Below are 12,297 nucleotides of genomic sequence, written 5' to 3'. Positions count from 1 at the left end.
ACTACCAATCTAGTTGGCCAAACCAAATGGATAATTCGAAGAGACTTGCAAAGATAACCAATCATGCATAAAACAATTCAAAGAAGATTCAAATATTATTCATAGATAGACTTTATCATAAACCCACAATTCATCGGTCTCAACAAACACACTGCAAAAAGAAGATTACATCGAATAGATCTCCACAAGAGAGGGGGGAACATTGTATTGAGATTCAAAGAGAGAGAAGAAGCCATCTAGCTACTAACTATGGACCCGAAGGTCTGAGGTAAACTACTCACACTTCATCGGAGGGTCTAGGATGATGTAGAAGCCCTTTGTGATGACGGCCCTCTTCCGGTGGAGCTCCGGAACAGGCCCCAAGATGGGATCTCGTGGATACAGAAAGTTGCGACAGTGGAATTAGGTTTTTGGCTCCTGTTCTGATCGTTTGGGGGTACATGTGTATATATAGGAGGAAGGAGTACGTCGGTGGAGCACCGAAGAGTCCACGAGGCAGGGGGCGCGCCCTAGGGGGGGCGCCCCCCACCCTCGTGACCACCTCTTTGATCCCTTGCAGTAGGGTCCAAGTCTCCTGGATCACGTTCAGTGAGAAAATCACGTTTCCGAAGATTTTATTCCGTTTGGACCCCGTTTGATATTCTGTTTATCCAAAACACTGAAATAGGGAAAAAACAGCAATTCTGGGCTGGGCCTCCGGTTAATAGGTTAGTCCCAAAAATAATATAAAAGTGGAAAATAAAGCCCAATATAGTCCAAAACAGTAGATAATATAGCATGGAGCAATCAAAAATTATAGATACGTTCAAGACGTATCAGGCATCCCCAAGCTTAATTCCTGCTCGTCCTCGAGTAGGTAAATGATAAAAAGAGAATTTTTGATGCGGAGTGCTACTTGGCATAATTTCAATGCAAATCTTCTTAATTGTGGTATGAATATTCAGATTAGAAAGATTCAAGACAAAAGTTTATATTGACATAGAAAATAATAATACTTCAAGCATACTAACAAAGCAATTATGTCTTCTCAAAATAGCATGGCCAAAGAAAGTTATCCCTACAAAATCATATAGTTTGGCTATGCTCAATCTTCCCCACACAAAGTACTTAAATCATGCACAAACCCGATGACAAGCCAAGCAATTGTTTCATACTCTAACTTTTTCAAAACTTTTACAATCTTCACGCAATACTTGAGCGTGAGCCATGGATATAGCACTATAGGTGGAATAGAATGGTGGTTGTGGAGAAGACAAAAAGGAGAAGATAGTCTCACATCGACTAGGCGTATCAACGGGCTATGGATATGCCCATCAATAGATATCAATGTGAGTGAGTAGAGATTGCCATGCAACGGATGCACTAGAGCTATAAATGTATGAAAGCTCAACAAAAGAAACTAGTGGGTGTGCATCCAACTTGCTTGCTCACGAAGACCTAGGGCAATTTGAGGAAGCCCATCATTGGAATATACAAGCCAAGTTCTATAACGTAAAATTCCCACTAGTATATGAAAGTATCAACATATGATACTCTCTATATGAAGAGCATGGTGCTACTTTCAAGCACAATATATGAGACTTGCTATATCATGGTGCTACTTTGAAGCACAAGTGTGGAAAAAAGGATAGTAGCATTGCCCCTTTTTTGGGCCTTCTTTTTTTCTTTGGCCTTTCTCTTTTTTTGGGACAATGCTCTATTGAATGATGATCATCACACTTCTATTTATTTACAACTCAAAGATTACAACTCGATACTAAAACAAAGTATGACTCTATATGAATGCCTCCGGCGGTGTACTGGGATATGCAATGAATCACAAGTGACAAGTATGAAAGAATTATGAACGGTGGCTTTGCCACAAATACTATGCCAACTACATGATCATGCTAAGCAATATGACAATGATGGATGTGTCATGATGAACTAGATGGTTGAAAGTTCCATGGCAATATATCTCGGAATGGCTATGGAAATGCCATAGTAGGTAGGTATGGTGGCTGTTTTGAGGAAGGTATATGGTAGGTGTATGATATCGACGTAAGTTGCGCGGTATTAGAGAGGCTAGCAAGGGTGGAAGGGTGGGAGTGCGTATAATCCATGGACTCAACATTAGTCATAAAGAACTCATATACTTATTGCAAAAATTTAGAAGTTATCAAAGCAAAGTATTACGCGCATGCTCCTAGGGGGATAGATTGGTAGGAAAAGTCCATCGCTCGTCCCCGACCGCCACTCATAAGGAAGACAATCAAAAAATAAATCATGCTCTGACTTCATCACATAACGGTTCACCATATGTGCATGCTACGGGAATCACAAACTTCAACACAAGTATTCTTTAAATTCACAACTACTCAACTAGCATGACTTTAATATTATCACCTCCATATCTCAAAACAATTATCATGCTTCAATCTTTTCTTAGTATTCAACACACTCAAAAGAAAGTTTCAAAAATCTTGAATACCAAGCATATTATTATTAAGCAAATTACCATGCTATTAAGAGACCCTCAAATTAATTTAAGTGAAGCATGAGAGACCAATAGTTTCTTTAAAATGAATCCACCACCGTGCTCTAAAAGATCTAAGAGAAGCACATAGAGCAAAATTATCTAGCTCAAAAGGATATAAGTGAAGCACACAGAGCATATCTAGCTCAAAAGATATAAGTGAAGCACATAGAGCAAAATTATCTAGCTCAAAAGATATAAGTGAAGCATATAGAGCAAAATTATCTAGCTCAAAGGATATAAGTGAAGCACATAGAGTATTCTATCAGATTTTAATTCATGTATGGCTCTCTCAAAAGGTGTGTACAGCAAGGATGATTGTGGCATACTAACAAACAAAGACACAAATAATACAAGACGCTCCAAGCAAAACACATATCATGTTGGTGAATAAAAATATAGCTCCAAGTAAATTACCGATGGAAGTGGACGAAAGAGGGGATGCCTTCCAGGGCATCCCCAAGCTTTGACTTTTTGGTGTCCTTGGATTATCTTGGGGGTGCCATGGGCATCCCCAAGCTTAGGCTCTTGCCACTTCTTGTTCCATGATCCATCAAAAGAATTCACCCAAAACTTCAAAACTTCACAACACAAAACTCAAAATAGAAAACTCGTGAGCTCTGTTAGCGAAACAAAACAAAAGACCACTTGAAGGTACTGTAATGAACTCATTCTTTATTTATATTGGTGTTAAACCTACTGTATTCCAACTTCTCTATGGATTATAAACTATTTTAGTAGCCATAGATTCATCAAAATAAGCAAACAACACATGAAAAACAGAATCTGTCCAAAACAGAACAGTCTGTAGTAATCTGTAGCTAGCGCAAGATCTGGAACCCCAAAAATTCTAAAATAAATTTCAGGACGTGAGAAATTTATCTATTAATCATCTGCAAAAAGAATTAACTAAATATGACTCTTCAAATAAAAATGACAGTAGTTCTCGTGAGTGCTAAAGTTTCTGTTTTTTACAGCAAGTTCAACAAGACTTTCCCCAAGTCTTCCCAACGGTTCTACTTGGCACAAACACTAATTAAACACAAAAAACACAACCAAAACATAGTATAAATAATTTATTTATTACTAAACAGGAGCAAAAATCAAGGAATAAAAATAAAATTGGGTTGCCTCCCAACAAGCGCTATCGTTTAACGCCCCTAGCTAGGCATAACGAGCAAGGATAGATCTAGGTATTGCCATCTTTGGTAGGCAATCCATAAGTGGCTCTCGTGATAGTTTCATATGGTAATTTTATTTTATTTCTTGGAAAGTGTTCCATGCCCTTTTTTAACGGAAATTGAAATCTAACATTCCCTTCCTTCATATCAATAATCGCACCAACTGTTCTAAGGAAAGGTCTACCAAGAATAATAGGGCAAGTAGGATTGCAATCTATATCAAGAACAATGAAATCTACGGGCACATAATTCCTATTAGCAACAATAAGAACATTATTAATTCTTCCCATAGGTTTTTTAATAGTGGAATCCGCAAGATGCAATTTTAGAGAGCAATCATCAAAATTACGGAAATCTAGTAAATCACACAAAGTCTTGGGAATAGTAGAGACACTAGCACCCAAATCACCCAAAGCATAAAACTCATGATCTTTAATTTTAATTTTAATAGTTGGTTCCCACTCATCATAGAGTTTTCTAGGGATAGAATCCTTCAACTCAAGTTTTTCTTCATAAGATTGCATCAAGGCATCAACAATATGTTCGGTGAAGGCTTTATTTCGACTATAAGCATGTTGAGAATTTAGCACGGATTGCATCAAGGAAATACAATAAATCAAAGAGCAATTTTCATAATTAAATTCCTTGAAATCCAATATAGTGGGTTTAGCAACATCTAGATTTTTATTTCTTTCAATTCCACTTTCATCAATTTCATCATTAAGATCTAAACACTCAAATTCATCATTAAGATCTAAACACGCCTTCTAGGTAAACGAAGATCATATTCAGTTTCATCAAGATTCATATTGAAAAATAAAGATTTAATTGGAGACACATCAATAACTTTTAGATCTTCATTTTGATTTTCATAGGTATTCGGTTTAGCGGCCATCTTATTGACTAAGGTGGCTTGCATATCCGAAATTTCAGCAGTCATCTTCTCTAGACGAGCAATATGGGATCTTATACCCTCAAATTCTTTAGACATATCATCAAGCTCTTTATTCATATAACTCATAAAACTTTTTTGTTCCTTCAGCTCGTTTCTAAAGAAATTATTATGCTCAAATTGCAAAACCATAAACTTCCTAACGTTGTTTTCGATCTCCTCTAACCTTTTAAGGTGAAGATCACCAAATCTTGGTTGATCCATCGCGACAAACAAGCAATCTAACACACAGGCAAACAAAAAGCAAGCGGACAAAAAGAGGCAAATAGAGAGGGAGGATAGAGAGAGAGGGCGAAAAACACGGCAAGGGTGAATTAGGGGGAGAGGAAAACGAGAGGCAAATGGCAAATAATGTAATGCGAGAGATAGGGATTATGATGGGTACTTGGTATATTGACTTTTTGCGTAGACTCCCCGGCAACGGTGCCAGAAATTCTTCTTGCTACGTGTTGAGCTCGCGTTGGTTTTCCCCGAAGAGCAAGGGATGATGCAGTAGAGTAGCATAAGTATTTCCCTCAGTTTTTGAGAACCAAGGTATCAATCCAGTAGGAGCCCACACTCAAGTCCCTCGTACCTGCACAAAGCGATAGCTACTCGCAACCAACGCGATTAGGGTTGTCAAGCCCTTCACGGTCACTTACGAGAGTGAGATCTGATAGATAGAATATTTTTGGTATTTTTGATATAAATATGCAAAGTAAAAAGTAAAAGCAAAGAAAATAGCAAAACAATATAAAAGTGATGGAGATTGATATGATGAGAATAGACTCGGGGGCCATAGGTTTCACTAGTGGCTTCTCTCAAGAGCATAAAAATTCTACGGTGGGTGAACAAATTAGTGTTGAGCAATTGATAGAATTGTGCATAATTATGAGAATATCTAGGCATGATCATGTATATAGGCATCACGTCCGTGACAAGTAGATCGAAATGATTCTGCATCTACTACTATTACTCCACTCATCGACCACTATCCAGCATGCATCTAGAGTATTAAGTTAAAAACAGAGTAATGCCTTAAGCAAGATGACATGATGTAGAGAGATAAATTCATGCAATATGAAATAAACCCCATCTTGTTATCCTCGATTGCAATGATACAATACGTGCATTGCTGCCCCTTCTGTCACTGGGTAAGGACACTGCAAGATCGAACCCAAAGCTAAGCACTTCTCCCATGGCAAGAACTACCAATCTAGTTGGCCAAACCAAACGGATAATTCGAAGAGACTTGCAAAGATAACCAATCATGCATAAAATAATTCAAAGAAGATTCAAATATTATTCATAGATAGAATTGATCATAAGCCCACAATTCATCGGTCTCAACAAACACACCGCAAAAAGAAGATTACATCGAATAGATCTCCAGAAGAGAGGGGGAGAACTTTGTATTGAGATTCAAACAGAGAGAAGAAGCCATCTAGCTACTAACTATGGACCCGAAGGTCTGAGGTAAACTACTCACACTTCATCGGAGGGGCTAGGATGATGTAGAAGCCCTCCGAGATGACGGCCCTCTTCCGGTGGAGCTCCGGAATAGGCCCCAAGATGGGATCTTGTGGATACAGAAAGTTGCGGCGGTGGAATTAGGTTTTTGGCTCCTGTTCTGATCGTTTGGGGGTACGTGTGTATATATAGGAGGAAGGAGTACGTCGGTTGAGCACCGAGGGGCCCACGAGGCAGGGGGCGCGCCCTAGGGGGCGCGCGCCCCCACCCTCGTGACCACCTCTTTGATCCATTGCAGTAGGGTCCAAGTCTCCTGGATCACGTTCGGTGAGAAAATCACGTTTCCGAAGATTTTATTCCGTTTGGACTCCGTTTGATATTCTGTTTATCCGAAACACTGAAATAGGCAAAAACAGCAATTCTGGGCTGGGCCTCCAGTTAATAGGTTAGTCCCAAAAATAATATAAAAGTGGAAAATAAAGCCCAATATAGTCCAAAACAGTAGATAATATAGCATGGAGCAATCAAAAATTATAGATACGGTAGAGACGTATCACCTACTATTGCTTAGAGTTGTGTCAGGTCTGATTCATCGAGGATGAATTGGAATGTGGTCATCATGTCCTACTTTTGAGAGCTAAGTGTGTGAACACGGTTTGGTAATGGTAGTGCTGAGAGGCCATGTAGGAGTACATGGTGGGTTGTCTCATTGAAACCGTCCTCAGAAACTGAGTTTTGTGTTTGTGATCCAAGACAGTTATTACTACACATTGGGCTCCGGGCACTCCAAGCTCTCTTGACTTATTAACCCCCTGTCCTTTGTCTAGGAGTTACATGTAGTTTCTGGTGTATGTACCATACTTGAGGTCGTGCGCTGCGCTGACACTATAGGTAGTCTATGATGCGACAGGTACGTGGCCTGGTGTACCGGGACGCCCGTTTGGTGCCTCGGGGACCCTGCACACATCGTTCGGGGCCGTAGTGGAAACCTCGGCCGGACTCCCTGCGTATGGAACCTGAATAGGCGACAAACTTCTCCAAGAGACTTGTGTGGTTGGTCAGGTTGTCAAGTTACATGACGTGTACATGGCGGTAATTGGCGAGAGCCTGTGTGAAGATGTACACCCATGCAGGGTTAACATGATCTATTTGAATAGCCGCGTTTGTGTTAATGGACTACTGGGTTGCTTATGCAGTTCATAGCCAAGTTAAAATGGATACTCTAAAATGCCCAAGATAAGCGTGAGTACTATGGATGTCCTTCTCAGAGGGAGACGGGAGCGGATCCATAGTGGTGTATTGATATGATGAATATGTGGACTCTGGTGCGCCACCTCAAGAGAGTTACCAGTAGTCGTAGTACATGATAGCCACTAAGTCAAAGGTGGCTTGTTGCAGTTAAACTCCACCACCCCTTTGTTGATACGGATTTATATGTAGCTAGTTCTGATGTAAGTATTGCTGGGTACATTTGTACTCACGTTTGCTTAATTTGCGTTTTTGCAGAGAGATTTTACTCTCACTAGTAGTTCCGCATGGCTTTGACATTTATCTTGTTACCTCAGCTATGATCTTGTACCCATGGGAGGGTCTTGTAGATAGCCAGGCTTCTCTGCCCCTTTTCATTTGTAGTTGTCTGTACTCAGACATGTTAAACTTCCGTTGCCTGTGTGCTCTATATGTTGGGTCATGTGACCCATGATTGTAATTCTTACTATGTATGACTCTTCGGAGCCTTCTGAATAAACACTTTGAGTCATAGAGTTTTGTTGTGATGCCATGTTGTATTTGCACATATCGAGCATATTGTGTGTATGATTTTGAAATGCTTGGTATGTGTGGGATCCGACAATCTAGTTGTTTATTCTTGGTAGCCTCTCTTATGCGAAAATGTCTCCTAGTGCTTCTACCGAGCCATGGTAGCTTGCTACTTCTCCAGAACACATGGGATGATTGGCATGTGTCCTTTGTTCCTGTGTCTGTCCCTTTGCGGAAATGTCACACATTGTTCGTTTAAGTTCTTGTAGCTTGCTACGACTTGGGTTCTTACTTTGATGAACGACACGTGCTTTGCTGGGTCATGTATGCCTCCCTGTAAGTTAGTGCCACCTTGGGTTTACGACTAGTCATGTTGGCCCAGGTTCTTTGTCACATGGATGCTAGCGACACTATCATATACGTGAGCCAAAAGGCGCAAACGTTCCCAGGCCAGGTAAGGTGGCACCTGTGGGGATACCGTGCGTGAGGCCGCAAAGTGATATGATGTGTTACATGCTAGATTGGTGTGACTTAGGATCGGGGTCCTGACAGCTTCGGTATCACAGCCTGACTGCATGTAGGATTACCCAGCCAAAGTGGTCGAAGTAGAGTCTATAAATGCTTTAGTTATAGAAGGGAAATGATTGTGTAAGAGAACGTAAGGACCTTTTTACTCCTTTACCTTATGGCCTTCTGATCCGAGTCATCCTATCTTTCCTGTGGGGTTAAGGAACTAGGCTTTCTCTTCTTTCTATCAGGATCACGTGTTACTAATCTGTAGACTTATAAGATTGATGGGTTCAAGTCTCAGTTCAGTTTCTACTACCTATGTGTGATAACAGTTGGTCTCGAAACCTTGATATCGTGATGCTCAGTAGTTATGCCACCATTTTGCAGGATGTCTCAAAACTTTTTGAGCATTTACAGCGGTTATGAGTTCTGGGTCATCCCAGGTTTTTAAATAGTTTGATGCACTTGCAAATATTTCCTCCATGTTCCCAATGTCTTTTTGGGTAAGATTAATCACACTAATTGGTGTGAAGTACTCCACTACCTCGACATATATGTTGGAGCTATTATTATGACACTAGGGTATCTTAGAGAACCACCTAGTAATCTAGCCATGATTTTTGTTTCTAGTGTGATGATTCTGACCACCATTCTCAAAAGCATCTCGTGATGCCATTTAGTTCGTAGGTATTCCATCTCTAGGTTCTTGGACCCAAGATCCACTTGACCTACTTCCTGTTGGTAGTGTTTTCTCATTCCTTCAGGATATTAGTAACCTTTGTGTTAGCCTTCGAGGTCCATGGTATATCGTTCTTCCAATACCATGAACGAATATGGCAGAAGTTCTTTTGCACCAAAAGATCAGAACTAGAGTGCTTCTAATGACGTCTCCATTTACAATGTGAATTTGCCCCTCTTGCCTTTCTGCATGGGTTATCTGGAAAATCATATGGAGAAGTCATTAGAAGTACGAACCTACGCATTTACAATGTGAATTTGCCCCTCTTGCCTTTCTCCATTTACAACTTAGTTCGACGTACGAACCTACGCATTCATATCTCAGAAAATCATATGTTCCTTTGAGTTGTCCTTCTTTAGCTGTATCTCGACACTCATCTATGACCTGATAGTCAGGAGTAATGGCACATTCCAGTCATCGATGCATGTAATTCTTGTGGTCCGTCGAGCCATTCTATCCTGGAATGACTAGGAGAAACAAACTCCAGTACCTTATTGCTACCTCTTGAGCTTGTGTTGGTTCCCTTGAAGAGAAAAGGGTGATGCAGCAAAGTACAGTACATATTTCCCTCATTTTTGAGAACCAATATATCAATCTAGTAGGAGACAACACGCAAGCCACCGAATACCTACACAAACAAACACCAACTTGCACCCAACGCGATAAAGGGTTTGTGAATCCTTTCACGGTTATTTGCAACGTGAGGTCTGATAGAGATAGATAAATGACAAAGTAATGTTTTTGGTATTTTTGGTTTATGGAATGGAAAGTAAAAGATTGCAAAGAAAGTAAATAGGAAACTAAAAGTGTAGATCAGAGACTTATATGATGGGAAATGGACCTGGGGGCCATAGGTTTCACTAGAGGGCTTCTCTCAAGAACGGAACTATTACGGTGGGTGAACAAATTATTGCCGAGCAATTGATAGAAAAGCACAAAGTTATGACGATGTCTAAGGCAATGATCAGGAACATAGGCATGACGTCCATGTCAAGTAGACCGAAATGATTCTTCCTCTACTACTATTACTCCACACATCGACCACTATCCAGCATGCATCTAGAGTATTAAGTTCATAAGAATAGAGTAACACTTTAAACAAGATGACATGATGTAGATGAATTAACTCAAACAATATGATGAAAACCCCATCTTGTTATCCTCGATGGCAACAATACAATATGTGCCTTCCTGCCCCTACTCTCACTCAGAAAGGACACCGCGAGATTGAACCCAAAGCTAAGCACTTCTCCCATTGCAAGAAAAACCAATCTAGTTGGCCAAACCAAATCAATAGTTCAAAGAGACTTGCAAAGATATCATATCATGCATATAAGAATTCGGAGGAGCTTCAAATAATATTCATAATTCATCAGATCTCGGCAAACACACCACAAAAGAGTATTACATCGCATAGATCTCCAAGAACATCGAGGAGAACTTTGTATTGAGAATCAAAGAGAGAGAAGAAGCCATCTAGCTACTTGCTATGGACCCATAGGTCTATGGTAAACTACCCATGCTTCGTCAGAGAGGGAATGGTGTTGATGTAGAAGCCCTCCATGATCAAATCCCCCTCCGGTAGGATGCTAGAAAAGGCCCGAAGATGGGATCTCACGGGTAAAGAAGGTTGCGGCGGCGGAAAAGTGGTTTCATCGCTCCCCTAGAAGTTTTTGGGGTATATGAGAATACAAAGGAGGAAGATCTAGGTCAGGGGGTCACCGAGGGGCCCACAAGTTTGGGGGAGCACCCTACCCCCTGGGCGCGCCCTCCACCCTTGTGGCCACCTGGTGGCTCTTTTGACTTGCACTCCAAGTGTCCTAAGTGTCTTCTGGTCCAAGAAAAATCATCGTGAAAGTTTTATTCCATTTGGACTCCGTTTGGTATTCCTTTTTTTGTGAAACTCTAAAACAAGAAAAAAAACAAAAACTGGCACTTGGCTCTAGGTTAATATGTTAGTCCGAAAAATCATATGAAATTGCATATTAATGCATATAAAACATCCAAAACAGAAAATATAATAGCATGGAACAATAAAAAATTATAGATACGTTGGATACATATTACTTATCCATCTCGAGGATTGGGTCAAAGTAGTTGTGTTCTGCAGATCAAATGTCAATCCAGTTTTATTCTGTTCTACCTTGGAGTGACACCCTCTTTCATATCAAGTATGTCATGGGAATTGCACTATCTCTTATGGCTTCGTGACATAGTGATAATCCTTGAAGGAAATATGCCCTAGAGGTAATAATAAAGTTATTTTTTTTCTTTATATCATGATAAATGTTTATTATTCATGCTAGAATTGTATTAACCGGAAACTTAGTACATGTGTGAATACATAGACAAACTGAGTGTCACTAGTATGCCTCTACTTGACTAGCTCGTTAATCAAAGATGGTTAAGTTTCCTAGTCACCAACAAGAGTTGTCATTTGCTGAACGGGATCACATCATTAGAGAATGATGTCATTGACTTGACCCATCCGTTAGCTTAGCACGATGATCGCTTAGTTTGTTGTTATTGCTTTCTTCATTACTTATACATGTTCCTATGAAAATGAGATGATGCAACTCTCGGATACCGTAGGAACACTTAGTGTGCTATCAAACTTCACAACGTAACTGGGTGACTATAAAGATGCTCTACAGGTGTCTCCGATGGTGTTTGTTGAGTTGGAATTTGTCACTCCATGTATTGGAGATGTATCTCTGGGCCCTCTCGGTAATGCACATCACCACAAGCCTTGCAATAAATGTGAATAATGAGTTAGTTACAGGATGTTGCATTACGGAACGAGTAAAGAGACTTGCCAGTAACAAGATTGAACTAGGTATTGAGATACCGGCAATCGAATTTCGGGCAAGTAACATACCGATGACAAAGGGAACAACGTAACTGTTATGCGGTTTGACCGATAAAGATCTTCGTAGAATAAGTAGGAGCTAATATGAGCATCTAGGTTCCGCTATTGGTTATTGACCAAAGATGAGTCTCTGTCATGTCTACATAGTTCTCGAACCCGTAGGGTCTGCATGCTTAACGTTCGGTGATGATCGATATTATGAGTTTATTTGTTTTGATGTATCGACGGTTGTTCGGAGTCCCGGATGTGATCACGGGCATGACGAGGAGTCTCGAAATGGTCGAGACATAAAGATTGATATATTGGAAGCCTATGTTTGGACAT

This window comes from Triticum aestivum, chromosome 4A (genome assembly GCF_018294505.1).
Source record: "Triticum aestivum cultivar Chinese Spring chromosome 4A, IWGSC CS RefSeq v2.1, whole genome shotgun sequence".
Lineage (NCBI taxonomy): Eukaryota > Viridiplantae > Streptophyta > Magnoliopsida > Poales > Poaceae > Triticum > Triticum aestivum.
Note: the sequence above shows the minus strand (reverse complement) of the source record.